This window comes from Etheostoma spectabile, unplaced genomic scaffold (assembly GCF_008692095.1).
Source record: "Etheostoma spectabile isolate EspeVRDwgs_2016 unplaced genomic scaffold, UIUC_Espe_1.0 scaffold00004941, whole genome shotgun sequence".
Taxonomy (NCBI): Eukaryota; Metazoa; Chordata; class Actinopteri; order Perciformes; family Percidae; genus Etheostoma; species Etheostoma spectabile.
This window is the reverse complement of record NW_022603214.1, coordinates 69-9,189: the sequence shown is the minus strand read 5'-3', so window position 1 is coordinate 9,189 and position 9,121 is coordinate 69. Positions and strand designations below refer to the sequence as shown.

The window sequence follows — 9,121 nt, the reverse complement described above, 5'->3', positions numbered from 1 at the left end:
GTGTTCAAATGTGGCACATACCCATTTCTGCATATGCCGCACAAGAATTATAACATATAATATCTATAATATCACTATAAATCGGCCATATCAAAAAGCTTCATCCACTTTTATACTAAACAACATTTTAAATTAATTTCTTGTCTTTCTTATGTCTGTTAGCTTTCAATTGCGAAATCATGTTTAGCAATTTGGCCTAGATCAATAATTCATTCATCTCACAATGAGCATGTTTGTGAAATGATTAAATGTGAACGAACGATGATCTGATTGATTTTGGAGCATATTTGCACACATTGAATTACATTTAGAGAATAACTTCTTCACGTAAACATGATAACTACTTATTGCCGGTGTTATCATCCTGTGATTACGATGCTCATAGCGCAGCTTGAGTGCCTTGTGAATTTACCTTGTTTTCCATCTGTACTGTCTCTGCAGATATCCAGCTATGCATGGGCTACTTTAATGTGACTTAAAACGTTAGAATTATCAAACCATGCTGATAATAACAACTAAATTCAACATTAATAAAATGATCTGTGAGCACTACCTCAGTTATCTACCAATCCCATCCCCATACAGTGTCATGGAGCCCTGCTGCTAGTAAATCATAAACATGCTCAACTGGCAGCAGTTCTACTGCAGCAGATGCTGTAGCCTATGAGGCAAATCCGCTTTACTGCATACCAATTTTGGAATTTGATTGTAGATGATTCAGTCTCTCTGTCAGGCATGCTCCTCATCTCTCTATCTAATACACTGTTTGGAAATAGTTTTTTTTTGTAGTCGGCATGAATGTCTAGTTCCATACTGAGTACTCTGTTCAGTTTGTTTGGTAGGTTGTGGTCATTCAGGGTTTTCTCTTAATGTACGTGTTGTGTAACCTATTTACCTTTTCCCTTGATTAATTCACCCTTTAAACATTAACTAAATTGGTCATCACTAGGCCTTTCTCAAAGCAAACATTTGACTTATAACAGGATATTAGGTGCAGGTATACCTAATTAACTTTGATGCTGGCTCTGTTCCATTTAAGTGTGTCAAAATGTCTGCTGTAAAAAAGGTGTAATTGGAGACCACAGTTTGTTTTCGGCCACTCTGTTGATTTACCGGATGTGAGTCCCAGTGGGCCATGGTTATAACTAGTGTTACAACATGGGATGTGTTGTTTTTAAAAGATTAGGGGCCAGATGGGACAGTTGGTGATGGGAACAGAGTAGGCAGATAATTATATCCACAAAAATTCAATACCAGGCATACAGCAGCCATGAGGAAGTGGGTGGGAAGTGAACCACAATAAAATTAAAGGAAATATGACAACAACAATGTAATAATACTGATATTAAGAGATGCATCCATCCATCCATCCATCCTCGTCCACTTATCGTATGCATTGGATTTATAATCATTTGCATGCGTATTTGGAGACACACTATTTTCATCTTATTTATTGATGTATAATCAGTCAAACCTGTCCCATGGAAAGCACTGTACCACAGCGCCCCCTATCTCTGCTCGGTGCTCACAGCGGGCATCTGCAGACTCCTCCTCCGCCATTTTTGACTGTAAACATCCTGCCGATTTTAAAAGGACAGCGGTGAGCGGAGGAAGGCGACTGGCGCCATCTTGGCTGTTTTAATGAGTACAACAGGGGAGGATTCGCTGGGAGAAATAACATAATTATTGGAATTTCACTGTAAAAGGGGTACTGTCGGTAAGTGTGTTTGCAGCACAAATATTTGGTCGTGGTTTAGTGTGTTCTACGAGACGAAATAAGGATGCACGTTTGTGTGGACTTTCTGCGGCCTTCACTGTACAAGGAGCCGTTAGCCACTAGCTAACGACACAGTTGTGCTGATAGAGGGAAACAAGTATGAGTAGCTAGGTTTGGATGGGCGCCTCGTTCCGGTGCGCTTCACTTTCTTTTCATGGACGAATTGTATTCTGGTCCGACGTTTTACTAAAGCTATACTTTTACTGCAAGGAACTGAAATCGGTAAAAATCGGTTTCATTGCTGCTTCTGTAACGTTAGTAGGCTGGCGGCTAAGTTTGTTCATCCCACTTGATGGCGCCGACTATTTACTGGCGATGACCAACCCCTTGGCGCTCTTAACGTATTACACCGTATTAAGTGCCTACTTAACCACGCACATTTCCCCTTTGACCACTTAGGTTTTTAACATTTAACAATGCATATTAATTGAAGTAGAGTAACATACGTGAAAGTGTCAGTTACCATAGGCAGACATGTGCATTTCCAGTGTTTGGCTCCCTGACTGGGAAATAGGCGGAACTTCAATGAAGCGCTTGTTTTAATTAAAATTATTATTTTTTTGCTTTTTTTTTACTTGCAATATGCCGCAGTTAGCGTAAACGTTAATCAAAGTAAGTATAGCAAAAAACAAAAGAAGTGCTTCTAGGAAGTTTGAGAGAGACAGCAGACCCCCCCCCCCATCCATGTCATATAATTCGGAGGAAAGTCGTTATAAATCCCCAACGTGATGTAACGTTGGCTAAAACCAATCCGCATTCCGGGGGGAATTGGTTTAACGTTTCTCATCTTTGCAGTGTTGTTGCCTAACTTGCTAAGAAGATGGAAAAGATCCTTGACTTTCGATGGATATCGCTAAATTATTTTTCGAAACCAGTTAACGTTCTAGATAATGTGATGACAGCCTGGTTGTTCTGACTTGTTGGACCGGCATGATTGCTTATAACTGCCCCCCCCTGGCATTTTTAGCACGAGACTCACTTAAGATTGATGTCTGGAATTTTTCACAACTTTAATGAAAATATTCAACTGTTTATCATTACTACCTTTGAGTCTGTGCAGCAGTCACGTTACATTTTCTTCCCCATATTCCTTTTCATTAACTTTTAGAGATATTGAGTTTAATATTGCTTACCTCTTCCCTAAGGGATGATTCTGTGCTGTCTGTCTGTATCTTGCATTTTGGTACTTTTTTCTTTTGTCTTGACCTTTTTAGAATAATGACTATGTATCAATGATGTTTTCCAGGTGGACCATACAGCAGTGTGATTGTGTGAGCCAGGGGAACCAGGGCAATGTTCTACGCCCACTTTGTCCTCAGCAAGCGTGGGCCGCTGGCCAAGATCTGGCTAGCGGCCCATTGGACAAGAAGCTGACCAAGGCCCATGTCTTTGAATGCAACTTAGAGAGCAGTGTGGAGAGCATCATCTCACCCAAGGTAACAAGACAAAGTACTAAGCATGTGTGTTAACTTGGGCCTGTGTGTAATGTGTATTTTAACAGAGTGAAAATGTAATTTCCCTTGCGGGATTAATAAAGGATAAGTTCTTATTCATTATTATAGCAGAGTAATACTTGCAGCTGTCACAGTTTAACTAAAGTGTTTGCGTTATTTTAAACAAAGTGCAGTGCTTTCACAAAGTGTCTTTGCTCTCATTGATGTACAATGTTTTTTTGATGCTGATTTTACAGTTTAGTCTTGTTTTTACAAGAAATGTAACAAGATATTTTTGTTGCATTTTCCCTGTGCCTTTTTTCTCTTAGGTGAAGATGGCATTGCGTACATCAGGCACCTGCTCCTCGGGGTGGTGAGAATCTACCACAGGAAGGCCAAGTACCTCCTTGCTGACTGTAATGAAGCTTTCATCAAGATCAAAATGGCTTTTAGGCCAGGTAAGGACAATAACATTGAATTTTCCGATCAGTTTTCCCAAACAAAAGCTGACTCAAACTTGGTCTTTGTGTGGCTGAAAACATTTGGTTGTTATGACATTACTGCTTGTATCTATATTCAGGTGTGGTGGATCTACCTGAGGAAAACAGAGAGCAGCCTACAATGCCATCACCTTACCTGAGGAGTTCCATGACTTTGACCAGCCTCTTCCTGATCTGGAGTAAGTTCACTACATGTATTGTTCTCATTTCGACCTCTTATTTTATCTGAGTTTGTCATTCACCCACCAGCTGTTGTACTCATCCTTATTTATTATTTCTTCCCCCAAACAGTGACATAGATGTGGCCCAACAGTTCACCCTGAACCAGAGCAGAGTAGAAGAGATCACCATGAGGGAAGATGTTGGCAACCTCAGCCTACTGCAGGACAATGACTTTGGTAGGAAACTACACTAATGTCTACACTTTCACCATAGTGGTGGGAATCATCTGAGGCCTCACGATACAATAACATTACGATACTTATGTCACAATACAATATTATTGCAATTTTAAACATATTGCAATAGTCTTCATGGTCGTTATTTAAACATTACAGCCTTGTCCTAGAGTATAGATGTCTAGCTATATGAAAAGCTAAACAAAGCAAAGTTTTTTAATAATGTACATGAAGCCACTAATGTCAACATGGACAAAATCATTAATGTACTATTTGCTTTTTTGATGATGACCTGGCCAAAGTAACAACACATCTAGAAAATGTTGTTTTCACAATGATTCAGTGTAAGATTATGATATTATTGCAATATCTACATTAAGTTAATATATGGTATGAAGAAGTAAAAATGTATCCACAACTTTTTACTTCTTAGAAATTATGAATTTTATTATTGTGTCATGTAAGGGCACTAACTGTTCGCGAGTCAAATTAACTTTAATGATTAACTATAATCAACATTATTGTATCATACTGAAGAATATTTTAAATAGTATTATTTAGAGATGTCATTTCATTGTACGAATAATAGAAATGTTGGGTTCAACAAAGACTTGCCCTGTGCTCTTCAGCTGACTTTGGTATGGATGACCGAGAGATGATGCGTGATGCCAGCACATTTGAGGAGGATATCATGCACGGTGCCACAGCCTCTAACCTGTTGCTGGAGGCTGAGCCTGGCCCAGCCAATCTCCCAGACAGTCCAACCACATGGTATGATGACTTTGGGACAGTTCAATGGGCAACAGTGATGGGGGAATGCTGGGTGAGCTGCTCTGTCTGTGTGTTTATTTTTTTATCTTAGCATTGGCTATATAGAGGTACTGTGAAGATGTTCTGAGATATTTGTGAGTCAGCAATATTTTTTCCTATATTTTATTTCCCAGTTGATAAGCTACTGAGCTCTGAAGATGGAGGAGGTATTTTTGATGACCCTCCAGCCATCACAGAAAGTGTCATGATGCCTCCAGATCATGGCGACGATGAGGACGACTTTGACAACCTCCAGTCACGTAAGTAAAGTTTGTTCACCTTGATGTATAATGTAGGAAATTTTTTTTTTTTTCTGGTGCATTGTCTCCATTAATTTACAATAGTGGTTCTACGTTTCTATTAAGTAATTTACGTTGACTTGTGTCAAGTTGTGTTATTACTTGTCTGTTTATGGGGAATTACAATTACGTTTTTTGTGTGTAGCGGGTCCAGACAGCCCCCGACTCGGGCCCAGCAGAGCCACTGCCAGCAATGGCTGACCAGACAGAACAGACCACTCTGGTTCACAATGAGGAGGAGGCTTTTGCCCTGGAGCCCATTGACATTACTGGTAAGGCCCTCCTTACCTTTCTGTCGAGATTACTATTTAAAAAAATTCTTTCTGTTGTATAAAATCTAAGAATGAATTCTTCTTTTTAGCATTTTTGAAGGACATCTTTTCAAAGTCTCCATTCTCTAAATGCTTTACCATTTCCAAATCATAGGAAAGTGCCTACACACATTGCTCTGCATATTGAATAATAATGACTAAGCTTGTCTGATTAGCCAATAAATCTACACTGTGAGACGATTGGGAGATTTTGCTATACCATTCCAAGGTAGCTATGTCAAAAATGTAGTATTTATGCTTGGTGGATCAACATGAACATTTACATTACCTAAGTGAAAATCTAAGTGTGTAGTTCCTTTTAGCAACAGGTTGCTTATTTGCATTTTTTCTCAAAGTGTCATATGTCTTACATTACATTCCACAATATAATGTTTTGTCCCACTATCCGTCCTTTCTCACAGAAGATTTTTAAGATCAGAATAAGCCTAATGTTCCTACTGCGAGTCTGTTCAGCTTTACAGAGATCACACAGCTAATGAACAATTCCAGATACATAACACGCTTTGCAATGTGCATTTCACATCACATTTTCACTCACTATGACCACTGCTACTGCCATTACTAAACATTGTGCCAAAATAATGTGATTTAACGTCACCACTCATTTTACACACCGTTAAGCAACAAACAAAATGCCAAGGGAACATAACTTATTTTTTTTTTCATGGTGGTTTTTAAACCGGAACTTAGTACAGCATGGGGAGAATACAACGCCTCCTGCAGCGGGACCGCAGCGTTGCTAACGTTAGCTTCTTGTCTCATGTGGGGTCTGATGAACATTAAATTCATCAAATTCAGTGTCCATAACGCTATTTTCCAATATACTGTAGCTGTCATATTTCACAGGGCCCGTGTGAGTGCAGTTTTAATGTCGAGGCTTTCGTTGCCGTTTGTCACTCGGCCTGAGATACTGCTTACTCACTACTGTTATTTGGTTGCCATGTCTCTGTGTGTGATGGCATCCTGTCATTATTCCAGTTGCTCACCATCAAATGGCAGAGCGAGAGCGATTGACTGTTTGCTTGAGTTCAGTAGAGCAGATGGCTCCGCAGCGTGTAATTACGACTTTATGACTTTTCATAACGGCTGAAGGGGTAGTGGCGCGCTGCTGCTAAATGTATCGAGCAGAAACCCTGTTAATGGTGGAAAATTACAGTGAAGCAGCCATGAAGCATTTTTTCTTCTTTACCGTTTCTAGTGAAAGAGACCAAGGCAAAGCGTAAGAGGAAGCTGATGTGTGCAGTGTAAAGGAGCTGGACAGTAAGAACCATCAGGGCCCAGTTTCTGACTACTCGGACATTGTCACCACCTGACCCTCGCCCCTCGCCCCTCCCACAAGAACTAACTTGATGTGGAAGGAGACTGGAGGAGTGGAGAAGCTTTTTCTCTCTGCCTGCACAGCCCCTCTGGAATGCCAGGCTGCTCAAGGTGACAAAAGCGGTTATAAATATCAATGCACTCTGTCGATAAATATGTACACATGTCCACTCCTGACTATTTGAACACAGAAATAACTGACAAGCAGTATTACCGCTTGTGGAACCATAATAAGCAAGCCACCCCCGTGGTCCGATTCTCCAGTAGGTCGACTCTGGCACTTTTTAATGGAAGAGAAGAGAGTAGATTTTATAATATCTTTCATTGACATTCTGTTCAGGTTGTGGGATTTAAAATGAAAACATGAAGCCACAAGCTGGAGGAAGTTATTGGTTTTGTCTTTCTTCTCCTCCCTATCCTCTCACACCCACACATTACCCCTCCAGAATACTGAATGGAAAACGTCTAGATGCATAATTTAGCCAACTCCTTTTCCTTTGTCTAGCATCAATCCTCCTCTTAGGTTTTTTTGTTATTGTACTACTGACTTGGAATATAGTTAGTCATTTGTTTTAGTAAAATGTCCCTTTGAGTTTAACAGTCTAAATCTCTGGTGTCAGATGTTCACACGCTGCTTGACACCCCTGGTGCCAGACGCTGAGGAAGAGGAGAAAGGGTGGCGAAGCAGACAGTCTGGATGAGTTCCTCAAAGAGCTGGAGAACCCAGAGGTGCCTAGAGAGGAGGTCATGAGTCAGCACAGAGATGTTATTGGTAAGTCGTGCAAGAAGGGATAAGAGGTCGTAGCCCACTGCAGACATGTCATGAGTTGTGTGATCGGAAAGAGACTGATGGCAGAAAATCTAACTGAGACTCCATCACTTATTTAATAAGGCTATGTTCACTTTTTCGTATTTCTTTTTACTTTTTATTAATTCTTCCTTATCCACCCCCACAGACCAAACTATCATGGAGGCCCAGTATGCTGGCCGCCTCTGCAATGGAGGCAGCAGGACAACCCTGGATGAAACGGTCATGCCTCCTCCATCCCCCCCCGATGCGTCAACGCAAGACCCTTGACAAAGAGGGCACCCTTCCCGTGAGTACTTACACCTACATTTTATTTTTTCTTTGTCAAAACACTAGAATTGAGGTTGCATCTTTTCATCAGCAATTTATGTTGAGTGGCAAAATGTAGAAAAGGGTGTTTTAAATGCCTACTGGTAGTTGCTTCTGTGTTCAAGCAGTAGCGCCATCGTTCATGACAAATTGGTTACCATTTGTTAACCACTTGCTGGTCTAAGCAGATTTGATGATTTAAATTTAAATTTGGTCACATGTTTCCTATCTGTTATCTAATAAAAATATTACAACCTTTTTATTTTTTTTATAAACGCTGAAGCAGTAGTCTTTGGAAATGGCCAACAATCAAATGGAGAAACGAAAAGCTAGTTGAACTTGTGTCCTAACTTGAGTGCCTCTGTCTTCACCTGTTTCAGATGGCTCCCTTGGAGCAGCGCAGCCGCGTGTCTGACCCACTCAGTCTTGTCTCAGAGGTTAGACATGCATCAGTGGATCTTCCCCAGAGGAGAGCAGCCTCAGCCTCACCCAGCTTGTCCCTGAGCTGGACCTGCTTGGTGAAAAGGGCAAAGACAAATAAGGATGATAGTGATGAAGAGGAGGTGAGGGGAAATGACCGCTTTCTCTGATACACAAACAGTTTGTTGTAGTCATTTGATAGCATGCATTTTGTTTAAAAACTGCCTAAAGTGCAATCAAGAAAAATCCCTAACGCGTAAGTAGAACAAGAGACAAAAATCAATTGCAGTCTCAGCAGATAACAGATAATGCCTCTCTGTAGAGACAGCTTCATTTGATTGGTACGCGTTGCGGTTTGAGTCTGGGCCAGATGATGCTAATGTCTGTGTTGTCTCTGTCTCTCAGAAGACCGATCAGGTTGGGGACCAGGATCATGAGGAGAAGAGATGAACCAGAGAAACCCAGCAATGCTGCATGGCCCCAGGTAACAAAAAAGCTATTACTTTTCAAATTATGTTGAGAGACAATTTTAGGTAGACTATAAAGTTTTAAGATTTGTCTAATAAAATCAGATACGCGTGAGATTTATTTTGATTTAAACTTTCCTATTGTTTATTTACCACGTATATGTTGTGGAAGTACAGATTAACTGATAGAAATGGATGAAGAGGCATGTCCATTGAAAAACGAAGCGTTAAAAATGCATGCAAATTTGGAA

At 40.5% G+C, this 9,121-nt stretch overlaps 1 pseudogene; it reads left to right on the top strand.

Moving 5' to 3' along the window:
- The first annotated feature begins 1,606 nt into the window (after positions 1–1,606).
- LOC116677376 (double-strand-break repair protein rad21 homolog A-like) lies at positions 1,607–8,853 on the top strand (annotated as a pseudogene).
- The last annotated feature ends 268 nt before the right edge of the window (positions 8,854–9,121 follow it).